This window comes from Equus przewalskii, chromosome 24 (genome assembly GCF_037783145.1).
Source record: "Equus przewalskii isolate Varuska chromosome 24, EquPr2, whole genome shotgun sequence".
In the NCBI taxonomy this organism is placed as follows: domain Eukaryota; kingdom Metazoa; phylum Chordata; class Mammalia; order Perissodactyla; family Equidae; genus Equus; species Equus przewalskii.
Window position 1 is genome coordinate 2861170 of NC_091854.1, and position 20834 is coordinate 2882003.

A 20834-nucleotide genomic window follows, 5' to 3' on the forward strand; every position below is an offset into this window, starting at 1 on the left:
TCCATGTATATTTTCCATTAGCTGTAGATCTATTAAGTATCAAATTCTGATGCTAGAGACAGTGAAAGGATTCGTTTAAGTGGATTTGATTGTTGGGGTAAATATAGTACGGGAAAATTCATCTTAAACTAAATTCAAATTTCCCCAGCCTACACTTACTCTCTAGCTCAAAAGTTTTTAACTTTGGTGTACTTTAAATTGCCTGGGGAATGTTTAAAAATACCGTTTACTGAATCCCACCCAGGACAATTAAATCAGACTCTGGAGGTGGAGCATTAGTGTTTCTCAAAATCTTCCCAGTGATACCAGTGTGCATCCCAGGCTGAGAAGCCCCACTCTAGTCTTTGTATTAGCTTTGATCTTAAGAGAATTCTGCTGCTAGTCTGGGATGTCAGGATTTCCAGGATGAAGAGATGGTGGGTAAAGGCTACTTCATTCATTTATTCATTCACCATGAAAACATGTATACTGAGATTCTAAAATAAGTGCTGTGTGAAGAGCTAGGGGACACAAAGACAAGCAACACAAAGCCCTATTTCTCAAGAAACTTACATTCTATCGTAAGGGGAAATGAATGTTAAAAAATACAGAATTTAAAAATAAGGCTAGACAAGTATATTTAGCTAAATAGTGTAGGTTATTGAAATAAAAAATTGAATAAGAATTTTTGTAAAAAAATCCTTGGAAGTTTCTGAACATGATCAGAATTTTGTTTTCCAAGAAGGGAGTGGCTAGAAAGAGTCAAGTTATATAATTATCTTGATATTTTAGATTAAAGTTAAATGAAAGGCTAATGGCAAAAATGAGAATCCAGAAGAAGGGGCAGGTGTTAGGAATATTGTGGAGGCAAAATCCACGCAATTGTAAATTCAAGACCTGTGGTGAGCAGGGTGGGGTGGGAGTCAGACACGAGTCCAATATTCAAGCCTGGTGTCCTATGATCATGGTCCAGCTACCTAATAAATAAGAAAGCATGTGGAGAGAGGAGAGAATGTTTTTGAATGTGCTCAGTTTGAGGTGCTGATGGGCTATCCGTTTGATGTCCAGTAGGCACATGGAGTGAGAGAGAGTGATTTGGGGGAAAGGCTCACAGAGATTCAAGCAGGGAGAGACAAGAGCTACCTTTGAGAGAAGTTTAGAATGTACAGGGAAGAAAGCAAGCTGATCCTTAGCAAATACCTGCATTTTGGGACAAAGAGATGAAGTCAGAAAAATTGTCAGAGTTGAGAGACGTCAAGGAAGCCAAGAGAAATAAGTTTTAAGTTGGGAATGATCAATAATATCAAAAATCAAAAGACGATTCAGAATTAATTTGGACAGGCAATTAATATTAAGATAAAATGATAAGGCTGATGTTATATATTTGAATATTGTTAAAAGTAAGGAAAAAAGCAAAATTAAACATTCTATACATTTCAAATATAAACATATCACAGAGGAAAATGTAAAAAGCAAAAATATGTAAATTTATAATTTGTGAATATTAAACATCACTTTAAAATAAATTATTCATAGATTCACTTAATAAAAGTGAAGTACTATTAAAATAAACAAAATACTAGAAAAAATGAAGAAAATTTAATTATTTAAGACAAACTGAAAGCAAAATAATATTCTTTGGTTTTATAAATTTGTACCCTTAAGAGGCAAAGCTTCATTCAGTCCATTTTGTAATTTTTCTAACCTGACAAGCTCCTTTCACATCTGCATGGTCAGGGAAATACTGCAGAGAAAGTTATAAACTATTTCTACACATTTTCCTCTGATTCCTTCATCTTTGAATAATTCTACTCCTTGTTTGACAATTTTAAGATCTTTTTAATTAACTTTTTTCTTTTCGGCAGCTGCAGTTTTTAAATTACATTAGAGCTTTAGTTTCTATTTCTCTTTTTTTGTTTTTTGTTTAAACATTTCCAGTTTGCCTTGACCATCTTTAATTTTATTTTGTGTACTTGGAGATGCCTACACAGAATTACCTCTCTCGTGTTCAATACTGTCTTACTTATATGCCGCCAGAGTAGGATTACTCTTGTAATACACGTTTGCAGCACCATGATGTGTTTGCCTATTATGTTGGGCAATGACGACTTTAGAATAGCTGGCCATTTTTTGATTTGTCTTTTTTGTATACATTGAACAATTAAATCCTTAATTTTAATCTTATGTTGTAAAAAATTTCAGAATGAGAAAATCAAACAATATTATACAAAGTTACCACTACCTTGGTACTTCAAACTGGTGTCATATAATTGAATGCTGAAATACCAAAAACCTGTACTGAAATCACTAAATTGCACTACTAACAATATCGTAGTTCTTATATCTTAAAATAATGGTAGTCTTACTAGGTGGACTTTTCTAAGTAAGGCACTACATGTATAGTGGTTCAAATTTACATAATGTTCTATAATCGGTAATTTAATTATTATGATCCTATTATAAAGTAATAAAATTGCTACAGTTATAAAGCTGCCTATTAGGGGCAGCAAGTCTCTTGCCATTTACTTTTTGTTCTTTACATTAGACTGAGATGCCAGATGGCCACAGGAAAGTATACTAATATTTTAATAATTGCTTTTATTCTTTGAATTATGAGATTTTAAAAAATTATCATTTAATATACAATATTGTGTTTTACTTGGAGAAAATTATTTGTTAAATTATTTTCCATTTATAACATTTGCATTTAACATGTGATAGTAAATGTTATATATGTAAAAGCAATTCTATTTCAAGAGTTCCGGTTTTAATAATTTAGTATCATGCTTTAGATGGGAAAAACTATAAAAAAATTAAGATTGCTTAGTGCAATTTAATTTTCAGGGTTTTAAATTTTACTTATTTTCTGTTTCTAATTTCATTTATTTTCTGACATTTACCTATCTATCATCCATTCATCCATCTGTCTATCTATCTATCTATCTATCTGTCAGAACACCCACACCTATTAACACATATATACAGAGAGGTTCTGATTCTGCACTTACACTTGAAGTTTTGTTCTGCCTTGAATAACTTAGTTTGCCCTTTCTGCCTTTTCAAATCTTCAAGATACTGTACAAATCCACCTGTTCTATAAATCTTCTCTGATCACCATAGCATGAAATCCTCTCCCCTTCCGTTGAATATCTTTAGTCTTTAATATTTGTATCATTGATTTATTAAATATGTACTTCCTCCTTATAGTTCTTGGAATGTTATACTGCTTAAATATTTTGCATTTATCTTTTATATACAATCAACTAATTATTGAAAACAGGGTGCTTCCTGAGCAAATCCTTATCAATTTGATCCCTTGTTGCCTTTTGCCAAAGCTAGCAAATAAAACATAAACAGGAAATAAAATCTACACTGCCATTTCTTACATTTTATACAGTAGTCCGCCCTTATCCATGGGGGATGCATCCCAAAACTCCCTGTGGATGCCTGAAACCACAGATTGTACCAAACCCTACATATACTACATTTTTTTCCTGTACATACATACCTATGATAAAGTTTAATTTATAAATTAGGCAGGATAAGAAATTAACATAACTAATAACAAAATAGAGCAATTGTAACAACATACTGTAATAACAGTTACCATAGATCTTAGCAACCTCAGCATATGATTTTTTTTTCTTATTAAGTCGACAACTTCCACTTTTTCACTTAAAGGAAGCACTTAACAGCTTCTCTTCAGCATATCGAGATTGCCAGCATCACTGCTCTTGCACTTTGGGGCCATTATTAAGTGAAACAAGGGTTACTTGAACACAAGCACCTCGATACCGTGGCAGTCCACCTGATAACCAAGAGGGCTACTAAGGGACTAACGGGCGGGTAGCATATACAGCGTGGATACACTGGACAAAGGGGTGTCCAGGGCAGGACAGGGCGGGAGGGCGCGAGAGTTCATCATGCTATTCAGAATGGTGTGCAATTTAAAACTTATGAATTATTTATTTCTAGAATTTTCCATTTAATATTTTTGGATCATGGTTGATCGTGGGTAACTGAAACCATGGAAAGCAAAATGCAGATAAGGGGGGACTACTGTATGGGAAAGTAATAGGACAATTATATTTATGATGAAATGTTGAGCATATACTCCTAATTCTCCCATGGAACACGTGTGTGTGTGTGTGTGTTTAGAGAGAGAGAGAGACTTTAATAACAGTGAAATATAATAACCAAATTCTGATTAGCCTGTTACAACTTTTCAAAATTCATTCTCCTGTATTGCCTCATGACTGATAATAACTTGGGAAGCTGAGGGACTGCCATTATAGTCCCTGTTGCTTAGGAGGAAACTGATATTCAGAGGATTATAATTTACTTCATTGGTTAGAGGAGTACCGCAATTAGAATCGAAGTCTTCTAAACCAGTGCCTCTCAAAATATCTGTAGTGAAAGACCAGTTTCCCACTCAGCCCTAATCTGTCACCAACCATTATTTCTTAATAGCATAATATAAATGAACCACTAGAAAAATAAACAAAAAAGGTATACAAAACACAAATCCAAATTTTTTATTACTAGATTCAACAACCATCAAATGACTTTAACAAATAGCTGTAAGAGTTCTGAAATGATTATCCTCAATGTGCTTATCGTTTTGAATGGGTAACAAATAGCAAGTGGACCAGCTCCAGTCTTTGAATCACACTTTGAATATTGTCTGTGTCAACCATGTCAATCATGGAATCATCCTCAGCCAGAACATTTGCCACCTAAGTGGCCATGTTTACTCACAAGTGAATTTCTGCCTTCCGCCATTTACAGCTGATTGGACTGGAACCAAAGGATAGGTTGGCCAGCAAGCTGTGAACTGAGGCCATGCTTGAAAAGATGAGCTGGGCCCATCAGTTTTTTTGTCTCTGGATTTAGATCTAATGAGTGAAGAAAGGACTTTCTATGATAACCCAAGGTTTTGTGTATGCTTAAAATATGAGTTAGCAGAAACTCTGAGTAGGCTGTGAGAGTTGGGTTGGGGCAGGGAAGAAAGAGGAAGATGTGAAATAGAGCTGAGTCATATTAATAGTGCATCACTACAGGTTCAAAAACTGCTGATGCTGAGGCACGAAAAGCTGCCGTAACTCTAGAATTACCTTTCACCTCCAATATGCCTTAGCCCCAGGCATGAAGCAGCATTTTCTTTGAATGTCCTAAGATATGGATCCCACACTTCTTGCAATGTGCATATATATCTTAGCTGGCATAAATGGGTCTCTGAATTATTCAAGAAACTTAGCTTATCTAAAAACATAGTCCAAGGCTTTTCCCATTATATCAAGTAAGCTTATTTCAGAAACAATAGATGCCATATTTGAAGATAAATTGTTAGCAGTCACATCTTTAATTGACAATCAGTCTGAAATGAGTTTATAAGCCAAACTGAGTTGGTCTGATGGAACTATCTGTTTGCTACCAAATATCCATCTCCTATCTACCTACATATCTACTTTTGTATTTCTTTGTTGCCAGAATACTTCCCCAAAAGATTGATTATAATATTTTACAAAGCTAATTATAGTCTGATTTTTCTCAAGGAGGGAATCCCTTAAAATTTATGACAAATTATCTCGGTAATGGATGGGCCTCCACAACTCACCTGGCCTCTGTATGTCCTCAGATTTGCAGAGCTCGTTAGAACCAGATCACTGTCTAAAAGATCAGACATGTGCTTTTAGTTTGTACTAATCCAGACACATATCATGTGTTAGTGGTTTCTGGAATCACCCCAGAAATCAAAGGTGCAGGCTTGAGATTGAGTGCACAGTGATTCTCAAAACATGTTTTATTGCCCCGATGCTTTTTTTTAAATGAACGTGTTAAGATTATTTTTAACTCTTTAGCTATATTAAAATAGCATACTTGCTTTATAGTAAAGAAGTGTATTTCAGCATAAAAATGGAAACATAACTTCTTTTATCATTCTCCAGTACATTCTAAATTTTAAATTACTGCTAAATGAAATGGTTTATGTCAGAGGTTAACAATATGGGGTCTTAGATTAAAACAAGCTCCATGTAATCTTATTGAGCCAGTAGGTAACAGAAATAAGAGAAAATGTGTTTGAATCACAGGAGAGAAGGGATGTTGGATGGATCTGTGAAATACTTTATGTTGTAGTATCAGCTGATTGATAGCAGCGATTCTCAGAAGGGTTCCAATATTATGCCTTTTAAAAGCTGGAGATTAGTGCAACCATGGTGAACAGCACAGCAACACTCTGGCAAAGAAAAAGGGCCAGGGCTGGCAAAATGTGGCAGGTGTCAAAATAAAAGGTTAGGCTCTGTGCCTGGGGACCCATCTGTCAGATAAAAGTATGATAAGGCAATTAATGTATTTATTTATATTGCTCATGACAAACCATGTATTCCATAAAAATGGTCAATTTAAACATTTTCCAGTGTTCTCTAGAAATTAGAATTAATATAAAAATAAAATGTTCAAGACAAAAAGCGAGGTCTAATAATGAAATGGATTGCTTATATAAATAAATAAAGGTTGGAGGAATTATAGTAACCCACATTGAAGGATTAAAACTATTACATATAACATCTTGACAACACAGTGATTATATTCAGGACCTAAAATCGATGTTTATGTTGTAAGATAATTTTGGTAGCATTCCTTGCAGGTTCCGCATGCTTTATAATCATTAGGCTGGATTTCATACTCTAATAAAATGAGGCCCAGAAAAATTATAGAAATAGAAATTTAGAAATCCAAGATATGTGTCTTGCATTTTCTTTAAATGTTTTGTTCACAACCTTGTCATTATTAGAGCTTTCATTTTCACTTCGTGACTAATCCTGACTCCTCTTTAATTTATTTATTATTTATTTAGCTTTCTCACTACTTCTGCTTTACAATCTGTTTGGAGTATGTTTAGATTTACCATTCATCAGTGATACGTTTTTTACAGATAAATTATCATAAATTTTTTAAATGCTGTGTTATTTTACTGGTGAATAACAATCTAACCCAGTATTATAACAAAAATGAGATTTACTGGAGTCCCAAGTTTTATGCAAAAACTGACCTATATTTACCCCTGAATAAAATAAAGTTAAAGCTCTCAATTATCATGTTTTAATAAGTGAAGCTCGCACCTTATGGTAATAGCAAAATTTGAAGAGAAACAACATGTAACTCTGTAGTATAATATGCTATGCATAGGGAAAATTCAAGTTATTTAATTGTAGGCAGAAAAAATGCCAATATAACTATGTTATTGCCAAGCTGCACATTCTGTCTGCTAAGTGATGAAATTTAACAAGTAAACCCATTAGAATAATAAAGAGAATCATTTGGCTTTGGAAAGAACAGAGGTATTATGTTTAATAGATTTATTTCCTTTATGTTGAAGCAGCATTTATACCATCCTCAGAACTCTCCATTTATTAGAAGGATATTGGTTAAACTTTGTCAATGATTTTTCTCCCCAAAATTCCATTCTAGCCCCTGATATTATCACAGCATTAAACTATCTTCTATTGGTCATATGAAACTTGGCTTTCTATAGTATAACAGCAATGTTAGAGTAGGAGTTGAGGAAGGAAAAGTGAATAAAAAGACACAAAATAGAAATGTTGTTATATGTTCCATTTCGTAGTCTGATACATGATTTACAAATTATGTTTGAAGTTTAATTATAATTAACCACTATTTAAAATCAAATTCGCTCATTGCTTCATTTCCTGACTCAGAGTTCAATGCTGTTCCTATTGCTGGTTTTATTTCATTTTAACCTCAAGTTTCTAAATTAGCTCTGTTTCCTATCGATTTGTTTTCATTTGCCGGACGTACTTGAAAATGCATCAGGCCAAAAAAATTTTCCTTATTTACCATTTTGTACAACTCTTCAAAACTCTAGGACATACTTCATAATAAAAATAATAATTTCAACAGAAACTCAAGATGTCATTGAATTTTGCCACGGAGCCACAAGAATAATACATCAAATAGAAGGTAAGATTTTTGTTTTACTCCTTGACAGTGAGAATTATCCATTTTAAGTTAGCTCTTTTGCAGCATACATTCTATCTTTATATGGGAAGAAAATATACAATGGGGCTCATTTTATAAAAAGAAAAATCAACTTAATTTTTACTTTCATTTTTCTACAGAAGTAGATGAGAAAAATTTTGCTGGGTATCCACCCACTTCAATTCAGTCACTTGAAGAAATTATAAAAATTCTGATGAGTTTTAAAACTTTCGTTTGCTCTGGCATAGTACAAACATGCATTGATTTATCATCGCAGGTATGTTTTCATAAATTTTCTCTTACCAATCAGATAAAAATTCATCCCAATTTGCCAAATTGTTCTCTTTATATTTTAAAAAAGCTTGACACATATAAGATTATTTCGGGGGAAAGAAACCCAGATTTTCTCATTTGTCATTCATTCAATCCATTGTAATGGTAAATGGTATTCATGAGCATCTTAATTATGTTAACAAAAGATGAAAACTTTTAGTATAAAATCTGTTGTGTGAAGAAAGTACTCAAGTACAATTTTATTTCATGTTACATAAAAAATGCTATCACTTTCAAAAGTTCTGTTGTTTCCATATCGTTGAGATGTGTTCCCATCAAACATCAAATGATATCTTTCATCAGCATAAAATAATCTGGATGGATCTCACCCATCAAGGCATCATCCATACCCCCATCATCTCAGACCCTCCAAATTTGTTTCTCTTATAGTTCCTGTTTTTCTTTTTTTTAATTGATCAACCACTCATACAACACAAGGTAAGTAGTATTATTATCTCCATTTACAGATAAGGATTCTCGGGTACAGAGAGGTTAAATACTTCTTAAAATGTGAACCCCCTTTATTTTAGTAATTAGACTTTTATCCATCTACTTACTTGCTCAAACAAGGAAGGAATGACAGAATGTTGAAGAACTAAAAAGCAGAAGTGTGAAAGTTATGCCATAAGGTAAGAAAAAGAACTATTAAAAAAAGCAGCAAACAGTTTGAAACACCAAAGGAATTTGTTGGGGGCCAAGCATAAGGATTTTAAGATGAAGTGGCAATAAAATGTGAATAAGACGCAACACTAGTAAAAATTGCAAAAGCTTAAGAATGAAAAGGAAGAGTCATGGAAGATGGAAGAAACATACAGGTTTTCTTGGCCTCTAACACATGATTATTAAATAATTCTTAGAGAATATTTCCCGTATTAGTTTCCAAAAGAGAATAAAGAAACATCTATGTTTCTGGAATTAAAGATGTTACTGACATTCATTATCTTTGTAATTTGTCAAGTGAATAGCTTATTATGTTGAAAGGCACTACTATATGATGGTTTAAATGGACTTTGTAGACAACCAGGAGCTCAAATCCTCGCTCTCCAACTTCCTGCTGTTTGTGATCTTGGCAGTGGTGTGCAAGAGCTACCTCCTACTGGCTCTCGATAGCTGATTCTGTGCATCTCTTCCCAAAGTCATGTTCAGTGACATCACACTGGTAGTCTGAAATCAGCCAAGTGGATATTATTTAGATCCCCAAGATTGGCAAATGCTATAAATCAAGGCTTTATTCCCCATGTGCCAGCTTACCAAGCCACCACTGGACCTTGGGCAAATTCCCTAACCTTTCTGAGTTTTAGTTTTTTTCATCTGAAAAGAAAAAATAAATATGACAGGTCCTCATAGGATCCTGTAGACCTTTTGATGGATAATGTATTTCATATGATGCCTGGTACCTAGTAAGCATCAATAATGGTAGCACTCTAGTAATTTAATTCATCCTATTACACAGAACATCAAACAATTTTGCTTTTCTAACACACTAGAAAGCGTTTCAATTAGTTCATCAAAATTCCAGGAGAGGAGGATTTATAAAAATTATTTTACTGACTTTGTAGATGAAACAGTTACTCCTTTATATTATTAGATTTTTGTAAAGAGGGTAAATAATTACTAATACTTTCATAATAAATTTATACAGTATGATTAATTTAGAAAAACTTCTATTTCCTAAAGTGACTCACATATAGAAGCTCAAGGGCATGTCTTGAGGTTTTAACCCCCACCCCCTGAATTAGATTAAATCCATGGCTTCAGTTCTTCAAAACTTCTTGATAAGTTAATACAAGGACTGATACCAGCTATACACCCCACTGTTTGGAAAGCTGGAACAGAAAATTCTGAGCCAGAGGCCACTATGTCTATCAAGATGACAGGCAGTATGTGTACCTTGAAACTTTAAAGGTAGGCGCTGCAGGAAATAAGGAATTTTAAAAAAGAATAAGCAATCTGAAGATAACCCTGCTTAGTTGCCTAGCTAACAACTCTCTCCTCTAGGTAGTCCGCAATATGGATATTTATTCTTAAGATCATTACTCTGCTCTTGGAAAATATAATTCTTTCTAATATTTTAAAATAAGCTTTACATACATATTTTCCACTATAGTTCAAAAAGTATGCAGATCATTTTTTGTTAAAAATATCTTAAAATTCATTTAAATAATTTTGCAATAGGAAAATATACTACTGACGTTGAATTGAATTGGAATGTCCTTTATTATTTCAAAGACTTTGAGGTAGATTGCTTACAAAGATGACTAAAATAATTCCTCCTATCGCTGTATACACACACCTTTGTAATATGACTTTGCTGTTCCTCTCATCAAGAGCTATTTTTCTATCCCTTCAATCTGGGCTTTGCCAAGTGGCATGATTTTGGTCAACAGGACATTAGCGAACAGGATGAAAGCAGAGGTTTGATAAACACCGGCACATTAGGGCTTCCTGTCTTTGCTGCCCTGAAACAGCCTTGTGAAGAAGCTTAAGCTAGTGTCCTGGAGAATAAGAACCCACATAGGATAGAGATGAGCCATGCCAGCTAAGGCTTCCTGGACCAACCAGGCTGCCAACACCAGGCGCATGAACCAGGCCATTCTAGATCATTCACCCTCAGATGACGTGTCTGCTAAGTGGACAACCAACTTATCCCATAGAATTTTAGGCAAAAATGGAATAGTTGTTGTTTTACGCTGGGGATCAGCCAAGCTACAGCTCATGGGCCAAATCCAGACCACCATGTGTTTTAAAAATAAAGTTTTATTGGAACACAGCCACATTTATTTGTTATGTATTGCCTATGGCTGCTTTCACACCACAATGGCAGAGTTGAGTAATTGCAACAGAGACCATATGGTCTGCAGAGCCTAAAATATTTACTATCTCTCCACCCCTTTTTTTTTAAGGAAGATTAGCCCTGAGCTAACTACTGCCAATCCTCCTCTTTTCGCTGAGGAAGACTGGCCCTGAGCTAACATCCAAGTCAATCTTCCTCTATTTTATATGTGGGATGCCTGCCACAGCATGGCTTTTGCCAAGAGGTGCCATGTCTGCACCCAGGATCCAAACCGGCGAACCCCAGGCCGCCAAGAAGCGGAAGGTGTGAACTTAACCACTGCGCCACCAGGCTGGCCTCAACTGTTTTCCCCTTTACAGATAAGTTTGCTGATCCTTGTTTTAAGCCAGTAAGTTTTGGCAAGGTTTGCTAGGTAGGAATAGAAAAATGGCACAGACTTCTTTTCAAAAAAGGAATATGCCTCATTCCTTACTAAATTAATAAAGTCCTATGCTCATGAAAAAAATACATGCATTTTTTTTCAGGGTCAATAATCCTTTTTAATGGCAAAAGCAACAGCCTTCAGTTTGCATTTCTAAAGTATAGTTACGGAGACTGCTAGTTGTACACCAATATCGGTTCTTCCGTTTTTCCATAAAAATACAGTTAGGACTGGGCATGTAGCCACCCAGTCAGAGATCACATTTCTGAGCCTCATTCTCAGCTATGTGTGACCACAAGACTAGGTTTTCACTACTGGGCTATGAATGGAAGTGATACATCCATTTCTTGGACTTTCTCCCTGCTCTCATTGTCCTTCCCACTAACTGGAATCTATAGCAACCTGATTTACCATGCAGACAGGTAGAATGTCCTAGAGAATGAAGGAGTACATCAGGAAAGGAACTTTGGTCACTTAAAAACCATGTGGAGCAGAGCCAACCTCAACTTGGACCACTCCTCTGGGACTATTAACATGAGAGAGAAAGAAACTTTAATCTTCCTTAAGTCACTATCGTTGGCTTACCCTAGCTAATAGGGATAATGAGTTATCCTACCCAATTATCTTATTATTAGTTAGATCTAATAACTTATCTTAACTAATACATTCCTAACTAATACATATCCTAACCAATGGGTGTTCCTAACTAACATATCCTAACTAATACATTCGTTTTATGCAATATGTACAATAAACGCACACCAAAATTAGTTAATTGATAGAACATTGTATTTGGGTCAAGAACTGCAGGATACTTTGATAAATTTTTCCCCAATTTTCTGAATTGGCCAGAGGCTAGTCATTTATAGTAACTGTAATTTTGTTTCCCTAGATAAAAATAGACAGCTCTGGATAGGCTAAGCAGGAATTTTTGAACACTGATCTTTCTATTTTCTACTACCACCAAGTAAGAGGGCCACAATAACTGGTGATTGCCCTAGGCATGTGTCATTTTGGTCCCAAGAAATGTTTATATACCAACATAGTGCCTTAGGTAGTACAATGGGAAATAGCCAAGGTGAGTGTCTGGCACTGGGACAGCTAGGGATAGTTTTCCCTTGAAAAGACACATAGACTCCGTTTTAAGGCAACTAGAAGAAAATTGGGGAAGGAGATTTTAGTTACATTCTGAATATACACTCAATGATGGCAGCCCGTAAGTCTCCAACTTTAGTGTGTATGAGGGGAACTTGTTAAGCAGGCAAATTTGAGTTCTCTCTCTTCCTCTCCTCACAGTCCCAGAGATTGTTTCAGTGGGACTTGGAGGGTACCTATAATCTCCATGTTTAAACACTACCAGAAGTGATTCTAAGATAGGCAGTCAATGACTCTTCTTTGAGAAGCCACAGCCACAGCAGAAATTAAATTCAGATATTAAGACTCAGTTCTAGGAAGTGCAGAAATCTAGATGTGGCAAATAAATTCTGGAGAAAAAGAGTTAAATCAAGGTTTCCCAAAGAAAGGCTTCTAGATTTTAAAATATTCTTTAACAAATGGTTTTGTTGAAAAACTAATAAGGAAGAATTACCAAACACAACAGTAAAAATGAAATTAGCCCATTTTGCTAATTTACTGAACTTCCCACTCAGTGTTCAGTGTCCAGTTTAAAAATAACCTCCTGTGGAAGTTATATTAGGTGTCACTGTCATGTGCTTTCATCATACTCCATAATTTCTGGATCAGAATAAGTAGCATGTTGAGTTTAGTTATCTGATTGCATGTCTTCCCTGCTGTACTAAATGCTCTGTAAGGAAAGAAACTGTCTCTTTCTTGCTCACCAAAGTATCCCCAGAGCTTATTAGGATGCAGGGAACATGTCAAGTCCTTAACCAATATTTATCAAAGGAATGAATCTCTGAATGGAAAATAGCTAGTTGATTTTACCGACATGGGAAATGGACATGAACAGTAATGAGACCAGGTGGAAATTGCCTAAAGGATGTGCTTATATCAAATAGATAATGACTTAAGCAATATAGACCCAACAGAGGTATATTCAGAAGATTATGTTGGGCCATGTCCTCTTCAGGGCATTCTAGTTTGGAGGAGGGAGTAGATTTTAGTGCAGGGCCAAGGATTGGAGATAAAATTGGCTTTATTCAGACCAATCTCCCTGCAAGCATTATACGTAGCTTTGGGGAAGGGACTTTGAACTACTTTGATTTTCTGTTTTGTTATTCTTCTATAATTATTGTGGTTATTCTTCTATGTTATTAAATATTCTTTTGGATAACATTGAGAATGGTGTGCTGGTGAAGAAGGGAGCTGGCGTTTAGATTTTCCCGCTTTTAGAGAAGTGATCGTCCAGATATTAGAATCCAAACTTGAGCAAATAAAAACACAGTGAAATGTGGAATCTAAAAAAGTTGAACTTGTAGAAACACAGAGTAGAATAGTGGTTGTCCGAAGCTAAGTCTGGAGGAAATGGGGAGCTGTTGGTCGAAGGGTACAAACTTTGTTATAAATTGAATAAACGCATGTACAGCATGGTGATTATAGTTAATAATACTGTATTGTATATTTGAAATTTGCTAATAGAGTAGATTTTAAATGCCCTCACTACAAAAAAAATGGTAACTCTGTGAGATGATAGATGTGTTAATTAGCTTGATTGTGATAATTATTTCACAATGTATATGTATAGCAAATCATCGTATAGTATATCTTAAATCTATACAATTTTTATTTGTCAATTAAATCTCAACAAAGCTGCAGGAGAAAAAGCACAACTGACTCAAAACATAATCTCTCTCTCCAGATTCTGTTTCTGACAGAATTATTTAAAACTTAAGTAAAATATATTATTTGCCTGCTGTAAAATTTGGGTCTTAGGGTTCTGTGTAATCCAAGAGTGAAAGAAAAAAATGAAGGACACTAATACATTAGAGGAGAAAATGGAAAGAGCTTGTGAAAAAGGTACAAATGCAGGCCAAAAAGGATGCAAGCAAATGTCCTAGCTAGGAGCTAGACTGCACGATGAACTGGGAAAGCTCATTTAAGCCCTTCTCTACCTGGTCTCATTAGTAAAATTAGGAGGCAGGTTGAAATAATTTATAAAGTTGCTATTAGCTTTAAATTTTTCATGAGTTCAGAGCCTTTAAAAACATGGTGTCTTCAGCAAAAAACGCTACTGCAGATTTTTTGTTTCAATATTGCTTTTACCTATAATGGCAACAAGTTAAAAATAATAGGCCTAATGTTCACAAATCCATTAAATATTTACTGGTTACCTTCTTGATCACCATTTTGATTCAATATATGGTATGTATAAATCATCAATATTTTCAAAATTCAAAAATGTGCACCAAGGAATTTTATAGCTTCTGTGATGGCTTTGAACTAAAGTATGATATACCTTTTTGTTTATGTAAGTGTTTTTATGCTTATCATTTGTCAATAAGCCTAAGAATCTAAGTACAATATTATATACACATGCTAAGTGCTCAGTTTATCACTATAATTTTTCTCTCGAATTGCAAACTGTATAACTTTTCTAGGGTTCCCCCATTTATTTTAAAAACGTTACTGTCCAGGTAAAAACCAAAAAAAGGAATTTCTTCAAGTTGCGTAGTATGCTAATTCTGAAAATAAAATGAGTGCTATTTCCCTTGAGGGAAATGTAATTAAGAATAAGCGGGAGATATGTATAGATAAGGACATTTGTTTATACATACATAATGTGATAGTACTATTTTACAATTCTGTATATTTTATTTTATTTAATTCTATGTCCCCACAAGTATTTTTGCTTTTTTAATTAAAAAATTATCATTTATTTTTCTTCTTAATGACATATTGCTATCTTTTTTTGTATTTTCCCCAAATATTCATAGAATAGTTCTCTGCACTAGATGTCGAACAGGAAATGGCTGTTGATTGAGTAACGTTTTCAGTGCTGCTTTCAATACCTTCTTTCCATCCTCAGTGTGACAAACACTGTCACTTACCTACCTTACCACCTTCACCCCACTTCTTCCAGGGACATGTGATGCAATTGTGGCCATTGAGACACAGGACAACATCTTCTAGGAAGATTTTTGCATACTCTTCAGACAAAAGGACGAGATGCCTTTCATCCAGCTTTTGAACAATCTTGTGAGAAGCTACCTGAAGCTGCCATAGCATCTTATAAGGCTGGGGAGAGTAACAGACATGCTGAGGATGGCAGAAAACAGATTCTGAACCAACCCTGTACCATTCTACCTCTATAAAAGAATTCTTGATACGTGACATAATAAATTTTCCTTAATGTCTAAGCCTCTTTTAGTTGGGTCTTCTGTTTCTTGCAGCTGAAACTAATAACACTCATCATTCCTTTATTTCCAATCTCCACACATATAAACGCAGTCTTCTTATAGAACCTACCTAGTCCAAAATCCTAGATAAGAATAAAATAACACATCAATTCCATTTAATTTGAGAAAGAAACTGGTCACAGGTGTAAGCACTCCTCCAACTATATAATAATAACAACAACAGCTTACAATATTGAGTGCTGTCAATGAATAAAAAGGACATTGTGCTACAAACTTCACATACATTATTTATTTTATCTTCATAAGAAATTTCTAAACTAGGGAAAAACTTTACCTCTATTTTTAAAATCCAGAACATGTGGTAGAGAGATAATAAGTAATCTGCCAAATTTCCATGGCTAATAAGCAAATAAATTCAAGGTCTGTTTGGAATCAGCTAGTAATCATTATGATATCTCTTAACGCATGTGTGCATGCATGCATATTTAAGATCTAGGCTATATATGGACCTTCGGCTGCAGGTAGCAATAAAATGAACAGACTGGCACATCGTCTTGGTGTTCTCTACGCTTATCACTTATATTAAAGCTCTGTGTTTGCAGATATGAGAGTGGAGGTATAAAGCACTATATATATATATATATATATATATATATACATATATACATATATATATATACAGCATATGGCAATTTGAGGAAGAACATTTAAATGACGTCAAGCAATGCTGATATTCCTCTACATTAAGGAATTTTTGACACGTTCACTGGTAGTTTCAATGTTACAGTTACACTACTGAACACAATTAGATAAAACGTCAGCTTTTCCTGGACATACCATGTAGCCTTTCTATATTGAAAAAACAGTGAAGCAAATTGGAAAGCAGACCACTAAGTTGAATCAGTTTATCACTTAAAAAATTACTATTTTCGGGGTCGCCTGGTGGCATGGTGGTTAAGTTCGTGCACTCCACTTTGGCGGCCGGAGGTTCGCTGGTTCAAATCCTGGGTGTGGACCTACACACCACTCATCAAGCCATGCTGTGGCAGCATCCCACATACAAAATAGAGGAAGATTGGTACAGATGTTAGCTCAATGACAATCTTCCTTCAGCAATAAGAGAAAGATTGGCAATAGATGTTACCTCAGGGCCAATCTTCCTCATCAAAATCAATCAATCAATCAATCAATCAATAATACAAATAAAAATTACTATTTTGTTGACTTTGAGACTCTAGGAAACTCAGAATAGTAAAGTAGGATCTCTTGTGAGTAGACCAAAATTCAGATCTACAGTGAATAAAACTTAGTAATGAAATTGTTAAAACTCATTCTCCTAAATAATTTTATCAGTATAATGGTATACCTTGCTCTACTTAATAAACATGATCTTTAAAACTAATTTTTAAATTTTATATATTAATTTATTATATAATATTTACATATAAAATTTATATATAAAAATTTGGGATATATCAATAAAAATATTTGATACATAAAAATCATAAAGCATGAAAATAAAAGTCATGAACCCTCCAACCATCACAGGAGGTAGAATATTACTCATACTACTGAGGCTATAACTATGCTTTCCTCCAAATTCCATCCCTCTGCCAGTCCCAAAAGGTAAGCAATATCCTGAAATTTGGGTTTATTGTTCCTTTGCTTTTTCAGATAGTTTCCATCATAAATGCATCTATCTCTAGATTTTAAGGTTTATAATATGGTGTCGTTGTCTGTGTGGTCTGAAACTTGATTTTTCATTCAAGGCTATGTTAGACTCATCATGTTGTTGCATGTAGCTGTAATTTGCTCATTTTCCTGGCTACATGATATTCCACTAAGTGATGATACAGCAAACTTTTAATTTAGTCACTTATCAAAGAATATTTTGGGTTTTTTCCAGTTCTTTTATTGCTACTAGAAGTATGTTAATTTTGTGCTCAAATTGTTTCTATTTTTCAGTTTCTTTCTGCTTAATGTAAAGAGGTGAATGGAAGTCTTTCAGTATGATTGGGGATTTGTCACTTTTTTGTTGTTTCAACCATTTTTGCTGTATATATTTTGAAGATGTTTTACTAAGCGCACACAACTTAAGAATTATGAAATCTTTCTGATGAATTCACTTTTGTCATTATGTATTTAGCCACTTTATTCCTAATTATGCTGTTTTGTTTATTAAAGTTTATTTTATCTGTCTTTACTAGAACTATAGTAGAATTTTAAAATTAATATTTGCCTGCTATATATTTTTCTACACTTCTTTCAACTTTTCCATGTCCTTATGTTTTAGTAGTGGCAATTTAGAAGACGGAATCTAAAAATGCCTTTTTAGCTGATATTTGGTCTATGTTTTAAGTAAGCTTCCCCAGAAAACAGACCTTGAGGCAAAAGTTTGTGTGCTACAGCTTTCCTGGAGCTGTAATCCCAAGAAATTAGGAGTGAAGGAAAAACTGTGACTGATAGAGAGTATATTCCTGAGCTGGTCACAGCTTTGCATCACGGTTGGTTGTTAATTGTTGCAGGAAATCTCCAGAAGGGCTATATGAAACTGTTGTGGCTTGGAACAGACCACTGGGGGAAGGAAAGACAAACAGTTTATTTGCTGGCTCCTTTTGTTTCCTATCTTTTACTGGTTATAGTCTGTCCCATGCAGCATTAACTCCCCAAACTTCTGGCTCATGATTATTTGTCCCCTCCAGGTATATGTTGGGGAAATCACAGCCTCCAGACATCCACGACAGCCAATGGGCAGATGCAGTGTCTTTGTCCGTCAGTGCAACGTGTGGGGGATTCTAAAATTGTGGTGTTGGAGGTGGCAGTACCAGGGGCAGTGTCTGGGGATTCACAGCCGTAGAAGATGATAGAACCTCTCTCCCTCCACCCCATCACCAGAGAGGCAAGTGGCTGACCCTGGCGATGTAGGTGGTTTTGAGCAGAACTCAGGTGGTGCATAACTGAGCCCAGTGTCATCCATCCCTGCACCCCTTGGATCGACTTGCACTCAATCTCATTTGAGTACGTGTCCCCACTTTTTCTCTGAAAGCTGAGGTGCAAGTCCAAAGTGATAGGAGGTAGTGAGTTGTAGGAAACTGAAAAACTTAGAGAGTTTTAGCAAATCATATTTCCAGTCCCCACTGCAGCAGCTGGCCAGGGTTATAATTAAAGGATTTCAGGAATAAAAAGTGCAGGGAGAGAGTAACAGAAATTCAGGGAGAAAAGATGCCATGATGCTAGGTTTACAATATTTAAAGCTTGTAAGAATTCAGAAATTATGTCATCTCTAGTTGTTTCTTATTTTCATCCCCCCTCCCACTAACCAGATGTCAAACATTTTTCGCTTATTATGGAATTGATCTTTTTAACATTTATCCCTTCACAAATACTTTTAGAATAAAAAATATATTTTTAACCCCTCCTAAATGCAGTGAGAATGGATTTGTTGTGTAATTTCTAAAATTGATTCTACTTATGAGTGGTCCATCATGCAGAAAAATGTCAATTAGATAATGAAATTTCTCACAATTCTACTTGAAACTCTGAGAAGGCTATGAAGTTAAGGCACTGTAAAAATGTAAAAATAAAACAGACCCTGTATACGGTATATATTTAATACAAAAGTTACTTTGAAATGTTAACCAAAAGAAGTTTTCTAGATACAACTTGAGGATAGAACTTAATATTGAAAGAGAGAAAAGAGAAGTAAATATATTTAACAATAGGCTTAGTGGGAGGGGGATGGGAACAGCATTATACATCAAGAAGATACTCCACACACATATGGAAATCTTCAGACTTGAGGAAGGAACAGAGAATAGGGAAACAAGGGAAGGGGACAAAAGAAGTCAAATCATTGGACGATTCTGTCAAGAACTCTGAGGACACTCTCCTGATAAACATTACAAGACTACCAAGAAGGCAGGGCACAGTGTTAAAGAGGAACTTAAACTCCTTGAATCTTCTCTCAAAGCAGAGTATATGAAAACATGTTAATTATATTAATAATAAATGCATGCCCAGAAGGATGCCATGAAAGCAATGAGTTAGTGTATCTAGAATTAATTTTCACCAATTTGGGAAAAACTGTTAGTGATACAAAAGTGACAGGACAATTAGAAAAATGGTGGCCAGATAATCAATATTGTTCTTTTCTTCTCTGATAGTTTTCTGCCTGCTTCACTGAAGCCTTATATGTTCCCTTCCCAGTTAAGGAGGAGCTCTGAGGGCCATTCCTGGGTTGGAGTTCTGGTAGATAGACCTGATCATAGGAGCTGGGTGGAATTTATTCACAGACTGTAAAACATGGAGTAGAGAAAGTCAAGATCCAAGGGCAAGTGTGGGATCAAACAAAACAATCTGTCTACACCTCTATCTTAGGAAGATGGACTGAAATGCTAAAACTGGGACCAAGGCAACAGACCAGGAAGCTGGGCCCTAGTTGGAGAAGCTTTTCAGATCATTCCTGGAGTCACTGAAATGGAAGAATTTACCTTGGCCCTGCAGGTAGCAGCCAGTTCAGACTTCACCCAACTCTTAAATTTGACTTTTTTTTTTTTTTTTGCTGAGGGAGATTCACCCTGAGTTAACATCTGTTGCCAATCTTCCTCTTTTTTTTTTTTCATGTGAGCTGCCACCACAGCATGTCCACTGACAGATGAGTAGTGTAGGTCAGCACCCAGGAACTGAACCTGGCCACCAAAGTGGAGCATGCCAAACTTAACCAGTAGGCTACTGGGGCTGGCCCTGACTGTTTTGTAGGATCATATTCTTTTCTTTTTGCAAAAAAAAGGTCATTCCAATCATTTTTCTTATCCATACATTCTGATGACCCTCAAATCTTTGTCTGAATGAACTCTCTTCCGTTTGGGCATCTTGCAAGCAATTTAGAGGTAAATTCTCTAAAGTTATCTTAGAGCCCAAACCTCTTCTTCTATTTAAAATCTAAAGCTTTTAATATCACAATCTACCAAATATTCAAGGTAGAATTTTT

General features: G+C 35.1%; 1 long non-coding RNA gene across 1 annotated transcript; it reads left to right on the forward strand.

Moving 5' to 3' along the window:
* Window positions 1–2623: 2623 nt before the first annotated feature.
* On the forward strand, window positions 2624–15844 carry LOC139079107 (uncharacterized). The gene is made up of 3 exons (XR_011532416.1): window positions 2624–7962; window positions 8121–8257; window positions 15568–15844. It is a non-coding gene; the product is annotated as an uncharacterized lncRNA (long non-coding RNA).
* Window positions 15845–20834: the final 4990 nt, after the last annotated feature.